Here is a 23,135-nt window from a genome sequence, read left to right on the forward strand (position 1 = left end):
TACTAGTAACTAGCCTACAAGACTGGTTGTTCCCCGTATACAGAATGGTACCAGGTAGGTATCCCTTTCTTGAAGGAATATATAACTATAAAATTAAGTTATATAGAATCTTATTTTCCAATGATTTCTTTATTTGATATATATAGAGATTTATGACTGCAATCTATAAATAGTTCACATCCCAAAATTTATATAAAAAGCCCCAAAATATAACTTTTGGGCAATCAAAGCTAATAAAAATAAATGTAAGCTATATGTGGGTAGTTGTCATAGAAGCAGCTCAACACACACACACACACACACACACACACACACAGTTTACAAATGTATTACTTATCAATAAGGATAAACTACTGTCATGTAAAGTGAATTTAAGTAATTATTACCTTACATTCACTATATTGTCACAAAAACAAGCAACAAAATCTTATCTGTATACTCCTTGTACAAAACAGATAAAGATCAAAGGAGTGTCCTTCAGAGACAGCGCCTGTGATCTCGGAGAAACCCAGGGCTCCGTAGCACCCACTCTGGAATTCACCATTCCAAAACAGGAGGATCAAGAAGTAAAGATGTGTCTGTGTGCAATACTATAAAACACATAGTTTTGTGCTGTAAGATATTACCACAAGCACTTAGTTACTAGTAAGTGCAGCAGGCTGTTGCAAATGACTGTAGGTGAGTGTAAATCCAAAGGTGCCCCTGTGGATTTACACTCACATTCAGGGGCATCTTCTTCACTCATTCACTTTCAAAGGTGTTTCCTGATGTGAGAGAGCAGGAGGGAATCAAAACTCATATCCATGGGGATGTGTGGCCTAGTGTGAATGTCCTCTCTTACTTATGTGACAGCCCCCCCCCTTACACACACACATGCACACACACACACACAGAATAAAAACCCCTATTTAATAAAAGAAAGAGACTGAAGTGAGCAGTCACTACAGAGTGCAGAGTGTTAATGCCTCAGGGGTCGATAAAATGTTTCCCAGGACTGCACTTCTGTTTTACAAATTTCCTTTGATTTTATTCCATACCTTTTTGACTTCTGATTGGATTTCCCATAATCTTTTGTATTAGATATCGGTATTTTAGATATGAATATAGTTCCCCCCTATTTTCCCTAAAGATAAATTGCTATTCTGGTATTAAATTGCTATTAATGAGTTTAGCTAGTGTTGCTTAGTTTCCAAGTGTCAAGTCACCTGTGGATGATGAAAAATCATGTGTTGAAGAAAGTTGTGGACCAAACCTTGTAATGTCAATTACCATTCACCGAAGCTGCGATCCTTTGTGGCTAAGCCTGAAGCATGCACTGTGGCATATTTTAATTTAAAAAAAGCTTCCAGTATAAAGTAGGAGCTCTCTTTTAAGGGAGTGCTGGAGAAATGCCTGGGCCTGGGCAGGAGGCACAGGAGGCAGGCGCCACTCCCCCACTGCCTGCGTGGCTCCTTTGGACAGTGCTCATGAGGCAGGCCTGCTCCTCCTGCCCAGACCAGGCGTTTCTTTAGCTCTCCCTGCCTGGGACTCCTTCAACTCGCTCCTGGTGTTGTCTGTGACTCCTTCAACTCGCTCCTAGTGTTGTCTGTGAATGTACAGTACCTACGGGAAGGAGGACCTACCACACCTGGTAATATGCTTCAGAACATTGAAAGGAAAGAGACTCGTTGTACAAGACGAAAAGGGTGTTGGTGCATGTGTGTCTTTTTCCCTCCAAAATGGGATCCTGCTCTTCTCTCTGTCTCTCTTCTGTAGCACAACACAGCAGAAAGAGCAGGGGCTTTGGCATAGAGCATCTGAGTTCAAACTCCAGCTCACTGTGAGACCTTGAGTAAGTGATTGCACCTTATGAGCCTCAACTTCCCCAACTGTCAAGAGCATGGATTTTTGACATCAGACTGCTTGGATTAGAAATCCAACTCCAACATTCTCTAGCTTGACCTTGAACAAGTTATTTACCAATTTGTCTCAGTTTCTTCATCTTTAAAGTAGGAATGACCTATTTCATAGTCATTGTTAAGATTAAATGACAAAATGCATGTATAATTCTCATAATAATGCCTGACCGAAATAACTGTTCAATAATTAACAGCTCCAGTTGCTATTATCATCTGTAAAATGGGGACAATAATACCCATTTTGTTATGTTATTGTTGAACATAAGTATTAAGTGAGCTGAAGACTGTAAAATGTGCTCCCTTTTCACCACAACCTCAAGCCCAGTGCACAAGACAATAAAAGCAGGAAACCTGAAGAAAAAAGGATGTGTAGGTGAGTCACTCACCTCCGCATCCCTCTTCATCCTTTCAGGTCCAACAACCAAGCCCCAGGACAGATCCAGGGGTTACAGCTGTTTCGCATCCAACTCTGACCTAATTACCATCCTGGACAGAAGAAATTTAAATATCCGTCTGTGTGGACCCCAGCAGCCACTTTCCCAAACACTGCTTCTAACTAGTCATACAACTTTTGGCAAAAGGCAACCTCTCCAGGCTTCAGTTTTCTCTTTTGTACGTGAGGGAGGTTTACTAACTGCGCTTTAAGGCTCCCTGAGCGCTCAAGTAGTAGGAACTCCAGGGCTGTTCTCACACCTGTTCCTGGAATCCTGTTGTCTCTGCCTGTTCTGACTTAACCTGTCCTAAGGTCCTCTGTGAAAACTCTTATCAGATATTCTTTCTGCTTCATTCACCCTTATTTTTCTGTACCCCTAGTTTTTCTTCTTTCTTTTCCCTTTCTGGTGGTTTGTTTGCTTGGGTTTAAATAACTCCTGGCCTCTGCGAAGGCATCCTCAGACTGATTGGCTGAGGGTAGATTCCTCTCGCCCTCGTCTTCATTTAAAGATTTAAAACACCAGAAAATGCACGTTTTCCTTTTTATATACATCCCCCAACCTCTCATCTGGGATACCTTTTCAACATATTGTCACTTTTTAGGGAGGACAAAATTTAGTCACATTCTACACACAGGACAATCTTATGAAGGATTTCATGTAGGAAGTTTATATCAATAGAGGAGACACCAGCATTACCACTTGTTACTAAGGTTTACTCTCTCAGTGATGGCGATGAACACGTCTGATCACATGCCACTGTTAACAGAGAGAGGCCCTTCTCCATGCTACGTTTTACAGAAATTCTTTTCTCTCATTGCCACCTAGTGTAGTAACAAATGAGAACCTGTGGTAAACATTCTGAGCTTCTTTCAAATCCAGTACTGTGGAATATGGTATTTAAGATTTTTTTTTTATTCTCCTCCTTCAGCTTCATGATTGGTTATGTTCCTTCCTGCACAAGTTCATATTTACAAAAACATCAATCTTCTACCAGTGACCTTGGAATTGACTCTTGTTCTGAAAGATCCTCTATCTTCTGCCCTAGCTGGTTTGACTCAGTGGGTACGAAATACAGGGCCCCAGGTTTGATTCCAGTCAAGGGCACATGCCCGGGTTTCAAGCTCGATCCCCAGTAGGGGGTGTGCAGGAGGCAGCCGATCAATGGTTCTCTTTCTTCATTGATATTTTTTTTCTCTCTCTCTTACTCTCTGAAATCAATAAAAAAAATGTATTTTTTAAAAGATCCTCTATTTTCAAATATTTAGAGAAGATTTCTTCCAGATTTGGATAATTGACATAAAATTAAAGGTAACATTCTTTATGTGAGTTTCAGGTTTGTAATACCAATAGAGTTGAGAGAAATTTTAAAAAGCCTTAGGGGACAGGAACATTACAGGTAACAGTTCTAAATAAATAGTTTGTGAGAAAATTGCCTTACAGAAGTAAATATAAAATATCTTTTTGTATTCTTACTTTCTCTCTGTTTGAAGGAAATACATTTATCTCACTGAATTGCCCAGTGAAATAGCTAAAAAAAGATATAAAACATTTTATTTTATTCATCTTTATTGTTGAGGGTATTACAGATGTCCTCTTTTTCCCCCCATTGCTTCCCTCCACCTGGTTCCCACCCTGCCCCAGGCCTTCACCCTACTGTCTGTGTCCATAGGTAATGCATATATGCATGTAAGATCTTTGGCTAATCTCTTTCTTCCCTCTGAGATTCATCAATCTGTTCCATGTTCCCATGCCTCTGATTCTATTTTACTCACCAGTTTATTTTGTTCATTAGATTTCTTGTTCATTTGATTTATAGATTCAATTGTTGATAGATATGTATTTATTGCCATTTTAATGTTTATATTTTCTATATTTTTTTCCTTCTTCTTCTTCTTAAAGAACAACCTTCAACATTCCATGTAAAACTGGTTTGGTGGTGATGAACTTCTTTATCTTTTTCTAAGTGATAGAATTGAAGGTCAGATAAAGACCTTTGCTGGGTAGAGTAAACTTAATTGTAGGTCCTTGCTATTCATCACTTTGAATATTTCTTGCCACTCCTTTCTGGCCTGCAAAGTTTTCTGTTGAGAAATCAGCTGACAGTCGTATGGGTGCTTCCTTGTAGGTAACTAACTGCTTTTCTCTTACTGCTTTTAATATTCTCTCTTTGTCTTTAACCCTTGGCATTTTAATTATGATGTGTCTTGGTGTGGTCCTCTTTGGGTTCCTCATGTTTGGGGTTCTCTGTACTTCCTGGACTTGTAAGTCTATTTCTTTCACCAGGGAGGGGAAGTTTTCTGTCATTATTTCTTCAAATAGGTTTTCAATATCTTGCTCTCTTTCTTTTTCTTCTGGCACCCCCATAATGCAAATGTTTATATGCTTAAAGTTGTCCCAGAGGCTCCTTACACTATCTTCATATTTTTGGATTCTTTTTACTTTTTGCTCTTCTGATTGTTTTGTGTGTGTGTGTGTGTGTGCGGTTTTTTTTGTTTGTTTGTTTTTGTTTTTGCTTCCTCATATTCCAAATCACTAATTTGATTCTTAGAATCCTCTACTTTACTGTTCAATCCCTGTAAATGATTCTTTATTTTAGTTAGTATATGCTTAATTTCTGACTGGTCCTTTTTCATGTATTTGACATTTTCTCTAAGATCCTTGAAAGTCTCACTAAGTTCCTTGAAGCTCTCTTTGAGTCCCTTTAACCTCTAATCAAGATCCTTGAGTAACCTTATACCCATTGTCTTGAACTCTGTATCCTGTAGTTTTCTTGCTTCCATTTCTTTCATTTGTGACATGTTTCTTTGTCTCTGCATTTTGGCTGCTTCCCTTTGTTTGTTTCTATGTATTAGGTAGAGCTGCTATTGGAATTGGTAGAGTGTCCTTGTGTAGTAGGTTTCCTGTAGGGCCCAGTTACTCAGCCTCCCCAATCATCTGAGCTGGGCACTCTAGGCTGAAAGCATAACTTCCTTTTTCTTTTTATTTAAGTATACTACAAATTTCAAACAGGAAGTTCTGCTTCCTCAACAGCTATATATAAAAAGCAATGAATGCATTTTTTTGTTTCTGACCCTGGTTGGTTTGCTGCCTCTTGTAGCTGAGACTTTTTCTGCCTCCCTCCTCATTGGGTAAGCTAGTTAACTTTCACACACAATGCCATTCAGGGTGGATGTCCTTTCTTGTTTGCATTCATTTCTCATTTTGTTATTTCTATTTTGAAAATTATTCCAGAATAGGGGAAAGGTAAAAGAAAAAGTGAATCTTAGGACACTTTTTTAAAAATCAATATATTTTTTTAAGGACTGTTACTGAAAGAGAAAGTAGTTGAATCTATAGATTATAAGATTTAGGAGTAAGTATAGAATTTCTTATATATTTACGAATATACCAAATGCTAATTATAAAACTGTTTTAGTGTGTGCCTCCATTCTAGGTAAGTTTATAACTAAAATAAACTCTTGCTATTTATTTTAAATGCATATGTATTTATTTCTATTTACTATTTAACCAAGAGTTTCTATTAGAGGTGCTTGGTTGTTATAAATTAAACACATTTTGGAATCCTTTATATAAACTGCCCATTATGTCAGCAAGTTCTTACACTCCCACCTCTTCCCCTCCCCCTGCGCCCCCCCCCCCCCCACTCACACACACAATAGCAACATGGCTAAGTAAGTTATGATTTATGTGTCCTAACCGGTTTGGTTCAGTGGATAGAGCATTAGCTTGTGGACTGAAGGGTCACAGGTTAGATTCCAGTCAAGGGCACATGCCTTGGTTGTGGGCTTGATCCCCAGTAGGGGTCATGCAGGAAGCAGCCGATCAATGAGGCTCTCTCATCATTGATGTTTCTGTCTGTCTCTCCTTCTCTCTTCCTCTCTGAAATCAAAAATATATTTTTTAAAAATTATGATTTATGTAACAAATAAGTTGTTGATGGTTATTTTTCTGTTAAGTAAAAAAACTACAATATGCATTAGAGAAATGATCATATATAAAAATAACCATACATATTAATAGAAATAAGACAAAAAGGAAATATGATAAAATATTAAATATATTTATGTCTGGCAAATAAAACCATGTGTGATTTATTTTTCCTTTTTTATATTATTTTTTGATCTTATATTCATTTTATGATTATAAAAGTTATTCTTAAAATAAAATATTGGTATTCAATAGTAATGAGACTATGCCTCAAAAGCAGCATACAATACAGTTATTAGAAATTTTATTTTCAGTTAAAATATCTATGAAAACATTTACGTACTCTGTTAAATGAGAAACAAATCTACTGTTCATAGTAGTATTTAATTAAAGCCAGTTTTTAAGTCAAATAAATTGAATATTGACACTTTCATATTGTTCAACTTACCAGTATTGATCTTCAGATTCCACTAGTGGGATTTTTTTTTTTTTTAATCACAAATCCTTTTAAAATATATATTTTTTAATTGATTTCAGAGAGGAAGGAAGAGGGAGAGATAGAAACTTGAATGATGAGAGAGAATCATTGGCTGTTTCCTGCATGCCCCCTCTACTGGGGATCAAGCCTGCAACCCAGGCATGTGCCCTTACCAGGAACTGAACCGTGACCTCCGGGTTCATAGTTCGACGCTCAACCACTGAGTCACTTTGGCTGGGCTTAATATGTTGGGTTTTTTAAAAATTCATTTTAGAGAGAGGGAGGGAGAGGGAGAAACATAGATTGGATTGGCTGCCTCCAGCACACCCCCTACTGGGGATTGAGCCTACAACCCAGGCAAGTGCCCTGACCTTGAATGAAATTTTGCTCGACCTCTTGGTGCATGGAACCAACCAAGTCACACTGGCTAGGGCTGAGTGGGATGTTTTGAAAAATAAAAGTAAAAGTGAAGCCAGACATGTTTGTTTGTTCTTTAGGAAAATGGTAATCCAATAGAATAAGCTGGATTCCAACGAAAGGAAGTGCTCATAGCATTTCATGTAAGTTTCCCCTCAAACTTATCTTCTAGAAATCAATACAATAGTTCACTTAATTGAAAATCATAGTGATGTTGAACTGATACAGCTCATGAAGGTAAAAAATTCTCTGAATGATATAGTGAGGAGTTGTAGTTAGACAGTTCATTTTTTCTATAAATGTACTTTCAATCATTAAACCCCTTCACAATAAAGACCTTTATTCATAATAAAATGTTTGGAGCTCCCTGTGGTAGGGAGGGAGCTGCCCTCCATGACAGGAGTTCATTTCATCCTTAACAACTTAGAACTTCTTTACTCATATTTTACTCGTAAGGAAACTGAGATTTAGAAAGATGAAATATCTTGCCTAGGTTCTGAGCTGGCAAGTGACCGAACTCAGACTTGAATCCAAGATTACCTACTGACAGAATCTGAAGTCTGGGCTATTCCTGATAGCTAAGATAATTCACATATATTGACACACACACACAAGAAACCTCCCTGTCTTGTACTAAAATTTCCATTCTTTTAATTAGAACAAAATAATGACATTTTAAAATGAAATAAAAGATGCACGTTCACTAAACAAAGGCTACGTGAAAAACTCTAAAACAAACAAAGCAAAAGAAACCCAAAATATTGAATTTAAGTGAGTCACCCAAGGTGGAAAAAAACCTTTCCCTCTGATCACTTACAGTTTAGAACCATAGACTTTGCCATTGGGTCCATCTTGGTTATTTTGTTTATTTCCTTTAAGACATTTAACATGCTCAAATTCTCCTCTGGCAAGATTAGGTTGATGATGACAGATAAAGAGAAGGAATTTCAAAGTTAAGGTCAGGTGTGAGAATTATAGCTATTATGTTCTTTTAATGATAATAATACTTTTACCAAAACAGTAAAAATTTAGCCTGGATGAAAAGTTTTAAATTGAAATTTAAATTGAAATATTTTATTATTGTTCTTTTATAAAATCACATTCACCTTTGTGTGTGACTCTGTGGCAATCTCATTTACATGCTAGACAATTTGGTTCAGATTTAACTCTACAGTTTGCCAATTGCTTTCACTATGCTATATATAATGAAAAGATTTGTTAAATTTGGGAATAAAAGCACCCAGCTGGTGTGGCTCAGTGGTTGAGCATCAGCCCATGAACCAAGAGGTTAATGGTTCGATTCCTGGTCAGGGCACATGCTTGGGTTGCAGGCTTAATCCTCAGTAAGGGACATGCAGGAGGCAACTGATCAAAGTTTCTCTCTCATCATTGATGTTTCTATCCCTCTCCCTTCCTCTCTTTCTAAAATCAATGACAAAAAAAAGCAATAAAAGAAGCTAATTTTAAAATTAAATATGAAGTCAGAAACAACTTAGTACACATCATACATAACCTAACTAAGGAAATTCATCAATATCACATTTTCTTCATCTTTTAAACTTTATCTTATGGTACTAGATTCTTACAAGAATCTTACAGTATTCTTACAAGTTGTATAAGTGTACTGCTCCTACTCACGTAGCAAAATATGAAGGGTACTTCCACTTGATATTTGGATTTTACAAAATATGCTAAAACTATATAGATTTGTCTACTCTACCTCCTTTCTTACTTCCCTTCCTCTTTCTCTTTCTTCCTTTTACCTCATGTGAATCTATTCCTTCTTCCTGTCTGTGGAGTTCATACTCCCTTTAAACTAGCTAGACCATTGTGATCTTCCCATAATAAGTATTTCTAAAATACAAGTCAGAAACATACAATCTGGCAATTAACATCATGCACAATAGAGGTAAACATCTATTGGTCCAGAACTCTGTCCTTTGACCCCTGGAAGGATTAAAGAAAATGGGGTCTTTGATGACATCACAGAGTCTGAAATACCCATCCCTGGAGTTGCTCAGAAGCTGGAGCAGGATGGGAATCAACTGTTTTGAAATATATTTACAAAGTTGAACTGACCAGCTTTCTTATTGTCTTGAATTGAGGCAATAAGGGAAAAGAAAGATGCCCAAATAAAAGTCCTGTTAGAGCTATAGGAAGAGTCACCAAAGGAAACCAAGAAGTTGGTTCGTGTAGGAGGAAACAGTTCAGTGTGGTGTCATAGAAGCAAAAGAAGAAAATGTTTTGATCATAGAGCATGATGTCGTTGGCTAAAAGTTGGTGAGAAGCAGATGGAACATTTAGAGTTTATTGGTGACCTTCATGCAAACATTTTCACTGTTGGAGTGAGTGAAGTCAATTTGGTGTGAGTTCAGTAATTATTATTATGTTCCTTACTTCAGAAATGAAATTTGAGAGAAAAAGGTCAATATATTTGTGAGTAATTTATTGTCAACAGGGCTACTAAATTATAGAGAAATGTTTTTGTCCAGGGGACTCAGGACTCTGTTCCTGAGCTGTTTCAAGTTAATATTTTTATATTCTGCAAATAAAACCACAGTTAAAAGAAAGTAACATTCCATTTATTTTACCATTACTTCTAATATCCAATTTTGTTTTATTCATATGTCTGCTCTCCTCCATTATTGGAAACAATAGAAAATAATATCTCTTGCCATTCACTGAAGTATAATTGAGATAGCAATTATATAAAAATATACTATATAATAAAAGCCTAATGTGCTAAGTGTCTGTCGTCCGGTCATCTGTTCAACCAATCAAAGCGTAATATGCTAATGATATGCTAAAGCTGCTCAACCACTCCCTATGGCGTGCACTGACCACCAGGGGGCAGGCATCGACTGGTCAACCAGTTGCTATGACATGCACTGACCACCAGGGGCCACTGGTAGGTTAGCTTGCTTCTGGGGTCCTGCTGATGAGGACTGAATGAAACGGGCTGGACATGCCCTGGAGCCATCCCGTGGTCCCTCCCTAGCTGGCCAACCTCTCGCATCCCTCCCAGGCCCGATCGTGCACCAGTGGAGTCCCTTGGCCTGGCCTGCACCCTCTCACAATCCTGGACCCCTCAGCGGATGTCAGAGAACCAGTTTCAGCCCGATCCCACAGGCCAGGCCGAGGGACGCCACTGATGCACGAATTCGTGCACCGGGCCTCTGGTATTTAATATATATCAATAATACATTTATAGAGAAGTATATATTATTTCTTCACAGGATCTGTATATATAACACTTAGATCTCAAAACCAACATAAAATTTGTGTTTTTGTATTCATGAGTTTAGTTTCCTAAGATAAAAACTTAGATCAGGCATCCTCAAACTGCGGCCCATGGGCCACGTGCAGCCCGCCGAGGACTTTTATCCGGCCCGCTGGGTGCCGCTGCCTGTCCTGCTTAGCAGCCGACTTGTCCCGGGCCTGCAGTGCGTATAGGAATTTGTTCATAGTTGTTTTTGTTTGTTTGTTTGTTTGTTTGTTTTAAATATATTTTATTGATATTTTACAGAGAGGAAGGGAGAGGGATAGAGAGCTAGAAACATCGATGAGAGAGAAACATCGATCAGCTGCCTCCTGCACACCTCCCACTGGGGATGTGCCCGCAACCAAGGTACATGCCCTTGACCGGAATCGAACCCGGGACCCTTCAGTCCGCAGGCCAACGCTCTATCCACTGAGCCAAACCGGTTTAGGCCATAGTTGTTTTTTTAAACTATAGTCCAGCCCTCCAACAGTCGGAGGGACAGTGAACTGGCCCCCTGTTTAAAAAGTTTGAGGACCCCTGACTTAGATGATTGATTTTAGAACATCTTTTGTAATTTATGTACCCAACACTATCAATTTCCCTTTAAGCTCTGCTTTTGCTGCAACCCACAAATTTTGATAAGTTGTCTTTTTATTCTCATCTATTTCAAAATATTTTAAAATATTTCCTGACATTTCTTTTTGAAATGCCAATTTGAGCTTGTACAGACTTTGAGAAATCAATATCCAAGTTCGATTTAGGCACTAATCTGAAGAAGTGTCATTCAAATTATAATTCAAAACATACCATGTCATATTATTATGTATGTGGGAGTAAAGTACACACTCCTGGTATGACATAACTATATGGATAACTTGAATATATAACTTGTATTTGGTGTATGTACTGACACAAACTAGGTACCCAATAAACAGAAACTTTTGGGATTACTGGGTAAATAATAAGTGCTTAATAAAAATTTATTCATTTAAAAATGATAGACAAATGATATTTCATTATTAATATCTATAAATTTCTGAAATAACGAAGGTCTTTAGCTGCAACCACTTTTATGGGACGTGGGAAAGACTGGGAGGAAAGGAGATTTCTTTGCATTAAATTCCATGTCACTCTGTAATTAATACAGAGGCAAACCTCTTAAGGCGAAGTCAGGTTAAACATTAGCATACCAGACACAGCAAAATGCAATTTTCACCTTGCTTAAATTAATTCAAAATACAACATAAGTGATTTTTTCCCATCCTTTGCAAAAAGAGCACTCAGCAGGGATTGCTAGTGGTTTGACTTGTTGAAAATGAGAGAGCACGAGGAAGGAGTTTTCAGTGTTTAATGCTTCTTCCCTTGAGGAGCATCGTTCCCAAGGTGCTTTTGCCCTCATGTTAAAAAACAAAAACAAAAAAAAAAACCCACAAAAGCACTTCATAAGACACAGGAGCCACATTTCTGCTAAATTAAACAAAATGCCTACGGGTGTCGTTTTCCAGCTGCTCTAAGCCTGGCATTTTTCTTTCCGGATTTCTGATTAAAATTCTTAACATAGTTGGTTAATGCCTCCTATGTCTCAATAAAACTAAAACACATAAAATGGATGTGCCTAGTACTACAACTGCAGAGAGATACTTACCTAATAGTTTAGTAACTCTAAACTCACAACGACTTCATTCAAATTATGTGGGAGAATCTCCTAAACTTTAGAGTTTCATTTCAGTGCGTTAAATTGACCTAAAAAATAAAAACAATGATTTTGGAAACTTTACCAGTATAGAGGGTTGCATGCTGACTATTCTATCCTCTAAGTATCAAGAGAAATGCTAAAAATGTGCTCACTCGTATCCACTCAGTTTATAACGCAGGTGGTGGTGGTGCATTGGTCATGACGTTTGATGAAGGGTTGTTTTCTAGTGTCCCATTACTTCTGATACTTGTTTTAGAGATTTTATTCTGATAATGCTGCATTTCATTATTGGAGTCTGTTAATAAGGGAATTCCTCTCCAATTTTTAGGGTTTATTTTCATATGGAATTACTCTTTCATTTCTTTGCATTTCAAATTAGTAACATGTCATCTTTCAATGACTGACCTCATGGAATTTATTTGCCTTTTAAATACTTTAAATTCTTAAGTGCCTATTATTAATTACTTCAAAAATTTCTACCACTTTGTGTGTCAACCTACAAAGTATGCTTTGATTTTGGTGAGAACACCAATGAGAAAGTAGTAAGTCTTTGTAGAATTTATGTAATATAGTTAAAGTTTCTAAAAGATAAATTGTTTAGAATATGTGTGTAATAATTTGTAATTTTTAAAAAACAATAGTGAAGTTTAATAGACAATTTATTTTTGTATTCAATTTGATTCCATGGCTGTTGGCCTTCAGCACAAGATCTGGGATGCTGGGGACAAGGGGGATCTGTGAAGGACTTGTCTAATGAGGGTGAGCAGGGTGTGCAGAGAGGGTGTGTGAATGTCCAAGGAGATTTACTGGGTCACAAGAGATGTGCCCATGATTCCATGCTGTACCCAGCACACAGCCATGAGCAGGGTCCCTGGATACCACTTCCAGGGATGCTCGCTCAGAGCACCCTATTCACTTATCAAGTTTCCTCAACCTCAATCTTAGGAAGTACACAAAGTGCCTATTAAAATCTAAGAAAATTAATAAAATTCCATATTGCATCCTTCATGTAAAATGAGAGGAGAAAATATTTTTTTCTTTAAACTATCTTTCCCTCACTGTAACTGAAACTGCTCACACCTATAATCCCACTTTCATAAGACATTGCACTTTCTTAAAGGCCTCAGGATTATGCTATAGATGTAAAAATTACAGAATCTGACCAGGAGTGAGACAGTTATTTAGTTCCATGGTCATTAATGCACCCTCTGCATTTGTCCTCTGAAGGACTGGGTTTTATAAAATGTTCATCCTCCTTTTAGTCCTTCCTTCACACTGAGTTTCCCAGAGAAATGAGACTGATGACCACATCCCCATGGATGAAGAGACAGTCCACTGAGAAAAATGTTGCTACTCCCAGCAAGGGCGGGCTTTCTTCACAGTGTCAGCAATCTTGTCCTCATTTGGATCGGAAGATATCTCACAAAATAAAACCCATATTCAGACATGAGGTTAATGTCTATTAATTTTTACCAAGGCAATTTATTGGTGATTTAAAATTTAAAGTACCACTATTTAAATCTATATGATAGTGTGATAGGAAGTATTTAAAAAGTACTTTAGCCCGGCTGACGGGGCTCAGTGGTTGACCTGTGAACCAGGAGATAATGGTTCGATTCCCGGTCAGGGCACATGCCTGGGTGAAAGGCTTGATCCCCAGTGTGGGGAGTGCAGAAGACGGCTGATCAGTGATTCTCTCTCACCATTGATGTTTCTATCCCTCTCTCCCTCTCCCTTTCTCTCTGAAATCAATAAAAAAATATATATTTTTAAAAGTACTTTAAAAACAGTATAATCCCTAGTTTGCATGATCACTAAAGTCAGTGAAATATTGTAGTGCTTGTTTCTTCCACAGACAATGTAGAATTTCAATTATTTTCATTGGAATAATAATAGCAAAAATGGCATTAGCGGACATTATCACAAAATTTTTAAAATTTGATATATAAAGTTACGTAATTCTCTATAGGTTTAAAACTAAAATAACATTATTCTATAAAGTAATAATTCTAATAACTGAACTTAGATTACTTAGAAATAGGTTAGCATAGCATGACTGACGAAGTATCAAAACTAACCTAAGGTTATGCAGTATATTTTACTAATTTCAGAAAGGTAAAGCACTTCCTCCATCCAACATTCACCCACAAACCTATTTCAATTGAGGAACATTTCACTTGTGCCATTTCTCTAGAGGAAGCACTGGTGCTAGAAGTCCAGTGGTTATGAAACACAGAGACAGTCTTTGTTCAGGTCTAGGGACTATTTTCTAAGAATTTGACAATGTAACAACATGAAATAGAAATAAATCCCCGTATTTAAACGAACTCTATTCTGATAAAGAAGTTTTTTCTTATTCTTCTGTCAGAAGAGATCAAATTAGAAGCTGCCCTTTCAAAGCTGTTTGTGATTGTTCTTTGTCCACTTCATCCGGTGTTTTCCTTCACACCTTCTGTAAGAGTTTGATAGATTACTGTCCTTTTATCAGTGTATGGCTCAGTTCCATTTCTTTAGGGCCAGCGAGACCCCTCCCCCACAGCTCCTGGACAGGGAAGCAGAGTGCAATGTTTGCCAAAGAGAACTGGGAAGCGTTTCTCTACTGAAACATATTCTTGTCAATAAATGTGTTTTAGAAATAAGTAAATGTGCTTATCATGTCTGCTGATATACTTGGGTAAAGTTACATTTTAAGTCCTCATCAAAGAGTGTTTAGCAGATCTGCTTAACCCTGGAAATGAACTCAGTAGTAAAATCTCTGCATATATTGACAGCACATTAGGAGTTTTCTCTCCCAGAAGGCACTATCTCCACATGCCGTAAAGAATTCCCTCTTTTGATTCTCTGTGGGTCTTGGTTACGTGGGCTCCAATTGTGACCATTAAACAAACCTCCTTGTGTACTCAGCCTGTATTTTTATGCCTGGCTGGAGGATATAATGGCCCCATAGTCACTGTGGCCTGCTGTGTGGTTGCTGGGAGAGTGGATTAGCTATGCCTGTTTTGGTTTTGAATGAATATACCCCTTGGCAAGCCATGTGGCCAAAATAGTTTCTTAGGTGTCACATGTACAGAACTGGTAGCTCGCCCTTACAAACACCCTGTATTCCTATGGGGCCAAGCTTCAGTTATCACAAATGCACAGTCGCAGGGACAGCACTCACAGCAGCTTTGCCTGCCTGCCTTTCTTACTTCCTTTCCTCCTTCTATCTTTTTTTTTTTTTTTTTAAATCCTTACTCCAGGATATGTTCCCATTGATTTTTAGAGACAGTGGAAGGGAGGGGGAAAGACAGAGAGAAGAAACATGGATGGGTTGACTCCCACATGCGCCTTCAACAGAGATACTGAAAAATGTGCCCTTGACCGGAATCTAACCCAGGACTGTTCAGTCTGCAGGCTGACGCTCTATCCACTGAGCCAAACCGGTTAGGGCTCTTCCTATCTTTTGAAAGAAGAGAAGAATATAGGAGCACATCCACAAGGCTTTATGTTGTTCTGTTCCGATCACATTTCCAGGAAAGTCAAACCAACCAGTTTACATGAATCAGTGAGACCTGGCCCTGAATTTTGTGCTGAAATATTACTCCTGAGTAAAGTATTTGCCTGAAGCCTCTCTGCCCCCTTGACTGCCCTGGAGCTTTCTCCAGTAGAAATGAGCACATTGTCTGAACAAATCTGGGGCCAGCAGAAGTGCAGGGCTAACAGGCAGGGGAAGGGTACGCGGGAGGGATGGAGTCAGTCCCACTCAGGCGTGGGTCCACATAACCTGTGGGGAAGGAGTCTCCAACGTGGTCTGGTCAGAAAATACGCTTGAATCAGATCTCTCTCAAGACAATATGCTTCTGGTAAATTAGAAGGAAAGTTAAAAATGATCAAGGAAAATTAATAGCCGACATCCTTAAAATGTCCACAGTACTAATTCTGGTAAAGAGGTACTCTAATCAGTGCCCTTGCTGCTGGATGCTGATTTTCAGAGATATTGACGGATAGTGGGGGTAGATGCCTTTTCTTTAGCTAAAGGAGGGTATATATTTAATTCAATATGTACTATACTGGTTATACCAAATAAGCAAGAAAACTAATTATATATTTATGTACAAGAACTATGTCATTTCCCAGTGGGCATGGAAAGGATCATTGCATGAAATTTGTGCACTGGAGGTGGGGGGTGTCCCTCAGCCCAGCCTGGACCCTCTCCAATCTGGGACATCCCTCTCACAATCCGGGACTGCTGGCTCCTAACTACTCACCTGCCTGCCTGCCTGATGCCCCTAACTGCTCCCCTGCCAGCCTGATCAACACCTAACTGCTCCCCTGCAGGACCGATCGTCCCCAACTGCCCTCCCTGCCAGCCTGATGGCCCCCAACTGCCCTCCCCTGCTAACCTGATGGCCCCCAACTGCCCTCCCTGCTGGCCTGGTCTCTCCCAACTCCCCTCCCCTGTTGGCCTGATGGCCCCCAACTGCCCTCCCCTACAGATCTGATGGCCCCCAACTGTCCTCCCCTGCCAGCCATCTTGTGGTGGCCATTTTGTGGCAGCCATCTTATGGTGACATGGGGGGCGGCAATCTTGTGATGACGTGGGGACAGCCATCTTGTGATGACGTGAGGGCATCGCATGAGGGCCACCTAGGCTTTTATTAGTATAGATTATTATTAAGAGGAAAAGGGGTGGAAATTTAATTTCATCTTTATTTTTCTTTTCCACCCAGAAATACGATTTTTGCTTTTTTCTTACTATATGCATCTGTTCTTTTCTTGACTGCGCTCCAGTTTTATGCGGTTGCTTTCTGTTTTTTAAATTTTGTTATTTTGTTCTCTCACTTCTTTGTGGCTCTATGATTTTTTGCTTTGCTGTTGAATCTCTTCAAGAGATGAGGTGATACAGGGTGGAGCATTTATTAAGAAATCTGCAGATTCCCACTGATGTTTGCCTTCTCTTGGCACTATCATTCACATATAAAAATGTACCCATCCATCTATACAAACACAAGCTCTCAAGGGAATTTTATACTTCACTAAATGATTTGAGTAACTTTTTTAAAATTCAAGCAAAGTACTTTTGTGATGAAAACACACATCCCTGTTTATCTAGCAATTGTAGAAAAATAAAATCAATCTTCTGGCCAAAGTACAAATCCTTCTGCATAAAATTATTAAAGGTTCTACATCAATTCCTCTGCAACAGGTGTTTTTCTCTCTCTGTTCCGGCTATATTTTAGCGCAAATACATTTGTCTCCTTTAGGTACTAAAGTTTTCAACTGAAACAACCCTCCCCCTCTCTTTTTCAAAATTTTTGTGCCTATTTGAACTTGCAGAGCAGCAGTTTAAAAACAGCCACATCTGTCATGCAGAGGCCTTAGAAGGCTCATAGAGTTCATTGATGCTTTTTGTTAGAAGGGCCATAGATATTTAAGAGACCACTAAAATGTTAAATTAGACTTCTCCCAGGTTGTCAAGGGCATAGTTTTCTCTTACAACTAGATTCCTTTTACCCTTGTTAGTTTAGAATTAGTTATTTGAGATAACTGAAAACTGTATCTGTTTGAGGCTTATGGGACTACAACTGAAATGTGAGAGTCAGGCAGCATAATCCAATTTTTTGGATTGAGCTCAGCACAGGGCAAGCAACACTTCTTTCAAACTCTGAAAGAGAGAAAACCATTCATCTAGTTCTTCCCCAATAGTGCCAAAAAACTGGTTTTAAATCTACCTATCTTCCTCTATGTTTGGAGGCTTCTCCTCACAGCAGCAAAGGCCAAAAGAACTCTCTGCAGTGATGGAAATGTCCTGTGTCTGTGCCATTTGGTGTGGTAGCCACCAGCCACATGTGGCTGTCAAGCACTTGACATATGGCCAAGAGCAATTGATGGACTGAATCTTTATTTCATTTAATTTAAAGGATTAGTGGTTGCCATTTGGATAATATACTCTTATAGTTGCTTACCTCTGGCCAGTTAAGGAAATATTGTTCTCCTCAGAAACAGTTTTTTTTTAAGAGATTATAATTCTTGTCCCAAAATGAAGAAGGGTAATTTAAGCAGTTATTAAAATGTAACAAATTTTTCCTTAATATTTATATAGTTTAACTAGAGGCCCGGGTGCATGAAATTCATGCACGGGGGCTGGGGGGGGGGGTGGAATCCCTCAGCCTGGCCTGCACCATCTCCAAGCCGGGACCTCTCAGGGGATGTCCGACTGCCTCTCGCAATCCAGGACTGCTGGCTCCTAACTGCTCACCTGGCTACCTGCCTGATGGCCCCTAACTGCTCCCCTATGGGCGTGATTGCCCGTAACCACTCCCCTGCTGGCCTGATTGCCCCTAATTGTTCCCCTACTGGCCTGATTGCCCTTATCCACTCCCCTGCTGGCCTGATCGCCCCTAACCGCCTCTGCCTTGCCCTGCATCCAGGACCTAGGATTCCCTCCTTTGGCTGGTCGCAGGCACCCAGGACCTGGCCTTCCTTCCCTTTGGCTGGCTGCAGGCACCCAGGACCCAGGCCAGCTTTACCTGGGCCGGCCGCAGCCACAGGGCACCATGGGTGGTTGGCTTCTCCCAGGCCACTGCTGCAGGAACTGGCGCCCGGGATCGCGGGGCAGGCTGCTTGTCCCTCTTCTGGGCCAGGCCACAGGTGCAGGAGCAGCCGCTGGTCCCTGGGACCACGGGGTGTGCAGCTTGTCCCTCTCCTGGGCCGCAGCCTGGCTGGTCCCCATTCCTCTCTCGTGAGTGCATTTGTGCCTGGCTGGTCCCCAATCCTCTCTCCCCAGTGTTGAGTGTCTGAGCCGTTACCATGTGACGGTGTGAGGGTGTGATGACCATTTGCATATTAGCTCTTTATTATATAGGACTAGAGGCCTGGTGCATGAAATTCGTGCACTGGGGGGGGGGGTCCCTCAGCCCAGCCTGCCCCCTCTCACAGTCTGGGAGCCCTCAGGGGATGTCTGGGGGGAGCAGGTCTAAGCCACAATCTGCCCTCCCTCTCTGGGAGGTGACTGGACTGATCACCCCCATCACCCCGCTGCTGTTGCAACTGCTGGCTGCCGCAGCTGCCAAGGTGTTTTCATCAACACGGACTCCAGTCCCTTCACCACGAAAAAATGACAACTTTCTTTAGGCATTTTCAAGATGTGTCTTTCATAAGATATGACATTTCTTTCTTTTTTTTATCCTCACCTGAGGATATGTTTCCATTGATTTTTAGAGAGTGGGGAAGAGAGAGGGAAAGACAGAGAGAAACATCAAAGTGAGAGGAACACTTTGATTGGTTGCCTTCTGCATGAGCCCTGACCTGGGCCCCAGCCAGGGAAGAGCCTGCAACCTAGGTACATGCCCTTGATCAGAATTGAACCCGGACCTGCAGTCTGCAGGCCGAGGGAGGCTCTATCCACTGAGCCAAATTGCTAGGGCAGGATATGACATTTCTTAGCCCTTCCAGCAGTGGACCTTTGTTTTTTCCTCCAGGAGTGAGGTGGAAAAACCTTAGATCACCTTCTTGGATTCTTATTACCCAAGTTACCAAGAACGCTGTGAGGGGTGGCATACTGGGAGCTTAGCCAATGAGAGGTCAGAAAAGGTGTTTCCTCTGCAGCTCACATGCAGAGGGCCCCCTGGTGTGTGTCTGCTGGGGTGGGGGCATGCTCCAAGCCATGCCACTCAGAGCACACCTCCACCCCTGGTGTTGTGTCTCTGCTCCGGCCCACCCCCAGACCCAGCCTCACTGTGGCCGCTGGGAACGGGGATGGCACGCAGTCCCCTCTCGCCCATCTATGCACACAGCTCCTCCTGAGCCAGTTGTGATGCCTTAAGGCATCCCAGCTAATTTGCATATTACCTCTTTATATATATAGATAACTTGATGTAAACTTAAAAACTTCTTGTACCTAAGTATGATAGGAATAGAAAAAAATTTTTTTATTAAGGTATTATATGTGTACATATCTTACCATTGCCCCCCACCCCACCCGGAATAGAAAAATTTTAAGCAAACATATACTCCATAGAATATACCTTGCGATACAAGTGATTTAATCATTATTATGTTATAATAGAATGATGTATCTTTATATTCCTGATATTTATTATAAATAAAAAGTAATCTGTCTAGCTAACCTGCTGTTATTTATTTTACACTAGAGGCCCAGTGCACAAAATTCATGCACCAGGGGGGTGTCCCTCAGCCCAGCCTGCACCCTCTCCAACCTGGGGCCCCTCGAGGGATGTCCGACTGCCCCTTTAGGCCCGATCCCAGTAGGATTGGGCCTTAACGGTCAGTCAGACATCCCTCTCACAATCCAGGACTGCTGGCTCCCAACTGCTCACCTGCCTGCCTTCCTGATTGCCCCTAACCACTTCTGCCTGCCAGCCTGATCACCCCCTGACCACTCCCCTGCCAGCCTGATTGATGCCTAACTGCTTTCCTGCCAGCCTGTTTGCCCCTAACTGCCCTCCCCTGCAGGCCTGGTCCCCCCCAACTGCTCTCCCCTGCAGGGTGGGTCCCCCTCAACTGCCCTTTCCTGCAGACCCGGTTGCCCCAAATTTCCCTCTTCTGCTGGCCTGGTCACCCCTAACTGCCCTCCCCTGCAGGCTTGATCGCCCCCAACTGCCCTCCATTGCAGACCCGGTCCCTCCGAACTGCCCTCCCATCTTGTGTCCACATGGGGGCAGCCATTTTGTGTGTTGGAGTGACGGTCAATTTGCATATTACTCTTTTATTAGATAGTATAGAGGCCTGGTGCATGGGTGGTGGCCAGCTGGTTTGCCCTGAAGGTGTCCTGGATCAGGGTGGGGGTTCCCTTGGGGCGTGGGGCGGCCTGGGCAAGGGGCCTGTGGTGGTTTGCAGGCCAACCACGCCCTCCAGCGACCCAAATGGAGGCCCTGGTTTCTGGGATTTATTTATCTTCTATAATTGAAACTTTGTAGCCTTGAGCGGAGCCAAGCCTCCTGCTTGCTCCGTGGCCGCAGCCATTTTTGTTGGGATTTATTTATCTTCTATAATTGAAACTTTGTAGACTTGAGTGGAGGCCTGGGCTGGCCAGGGCTGCAGAAGCTTGGCTTCCTCCATCGCCGGGGGCAACTCAAGCATCCTGCTCTCTCCAGCTCTGTGGCTGCCACCATTTTTGTTGTGATTTATTTATCTTCTATAATCTGAAACTTTGTAGCCTTGAGTGGAGTCCAGGGCCAGCCAGGGTGTGTGGAAGGCTTGGCTTCCTCTATTGCCGGGGAAACCCAAGCCTCCTGCTCTCTCCGTGGCTGCAGCCATCATGGTTGGGTTAATTTGCATACTTGCTCCTGATTGGCTGGTGGGCGTGGCTTATGTGTGTAGCGGAGGTACAGTCAATTTGCATATTACTCTTTTATTAGATAGGATATGACTTTTAGAAGTTGCTAGCTTAGCAGTTTGGTAAGACATGCATATATTTCATACTCCATCAATTCTTCATGAGTTAACAGATTTTATCATTTGCTCTTATCATTTGAAATGAGTTTCTTTTTTTAAAGACCTACTAGGTATTGTCAATCTTACTAATTATATTCAGCTGTTGTCCTATAGAGAAATCATTTATTACATCGGAAAAGCTACAGTCTTTCACCACTGAGTATAATGTTCATGTTGTTGATTTTTCATATATGATTTTATCATATGTAACTAGTTTTCTTTAATTCTTATTTTATTGAGTGTTTTTATCATGAAAGGCTTTGAATTTTGTCAGTTCTTTTCTGCATCAATTGAGATGATCATGTGGGTTTTTTTTCACTTCATTTTGTTAAGGTGGTGTATTATGTTGATCAATTTTGCATTGATGTTCATAAGGGATGTTGGTCTATAGTTTTCTTTGCTTTTTTCCATTTAAAAAATTTTATTAAAGTATAATTGGCATACAACATTATTTTAGTTTAGGTGTAAAACAAAGTGGTATGACATTTATATACCTTATGATATGATCACCTCAATAATCTAGTTAACATAACAGGTAAAAACCTTCAGTTATAAAATAAGCTGCAGGGATGTATTGTGCAGCACAGGAATATAATCAATAATATGGTTTTCTTTGGTATGAAAGTTACACTGGTCTCATTGAATTAGTTGGGAAGTATTTCTTCCTCTTCAATATTTTGGAAAGGTTTGAGAAGATTTGGTATCAGTTCTTTCAAAGTTTGGTAGAATTTACCCATGAAGTCATCATGTCCAGGGCTTTTTGTTGTTGGGAGATTTTGATTATTGATTCAATCTCCTGACTAGTTATAGGTTGATTCATTTTTTCTTTTTTTATGGTGTTTTTTAAAAAATATATATCTTTTTATTGATTTCAGAGAGGAAGGGAGAGAGAGCAAGAGATAGAAACATCAATGATGAGAAAAAATTGTTGATTGGCTGCTTCCTGCATGCCCCATACTGGGAATGAAGCTCATATGTGCCCTAATCAGGAATCAAACCATGATCTTCTGTTTCACAGGTTGAAGCTCAACCACTTAGCCACACTGGCCAGGCATGACTTTTCTTCATAGATTTTGTGATTCTAGGAATTTGTTCAATTTCTTCATTTCATCTAGGTTATCCAATTTCTTGGCATACAATCTTATAATCCTTTTTATTTCTGTAGAATCCATTGTAATGTCTTCACTCTCATTTAAGATTTTAGTAATTTGGCCGAGACCGGTTTGGCTCAGTGGATAGAGCGTTGGCCTGCGGACTGAGGGGTCCTGGGTTCGATTCCGGTCAAGGGCATGTACCTTGGTTGCGGGCACATCCCCAGTGGGAGGTGTGCAGGAGGCAGCTGATCGATGTTTTTCTCTCATCGATGTTTCTAACTCTCTATCCCTCTTCCTTCCTCTCTGTAAAAAAATCAATAAAATATATTTTAAAAAAAAGATTTTAGTAATTTGAGTCTTCTCCTTTTTTCTTAGTCCATTGTCTTTTTTTTTTTTTTTTTTTTTTAGCTTTTCTAAGAACCACCCTTTGGTTTCATTTATTTTCTCTATTGCCTTTTCTATTCTCTATTTTATGTTTATCTTTTGTAATCTTT

The sequence above is a fragment of the Plecotus auritus genome (genome assembly GCF_963455305.1).
Source record: "Plecotus auritus genome assembly, chromosome: 1".
Lineage (NCBI taxonomy): Eukaryota > Metazoa > Chordata > Mammalia > Chiroptera > Vespertilionidae > Plecotus > Plecotus auritus.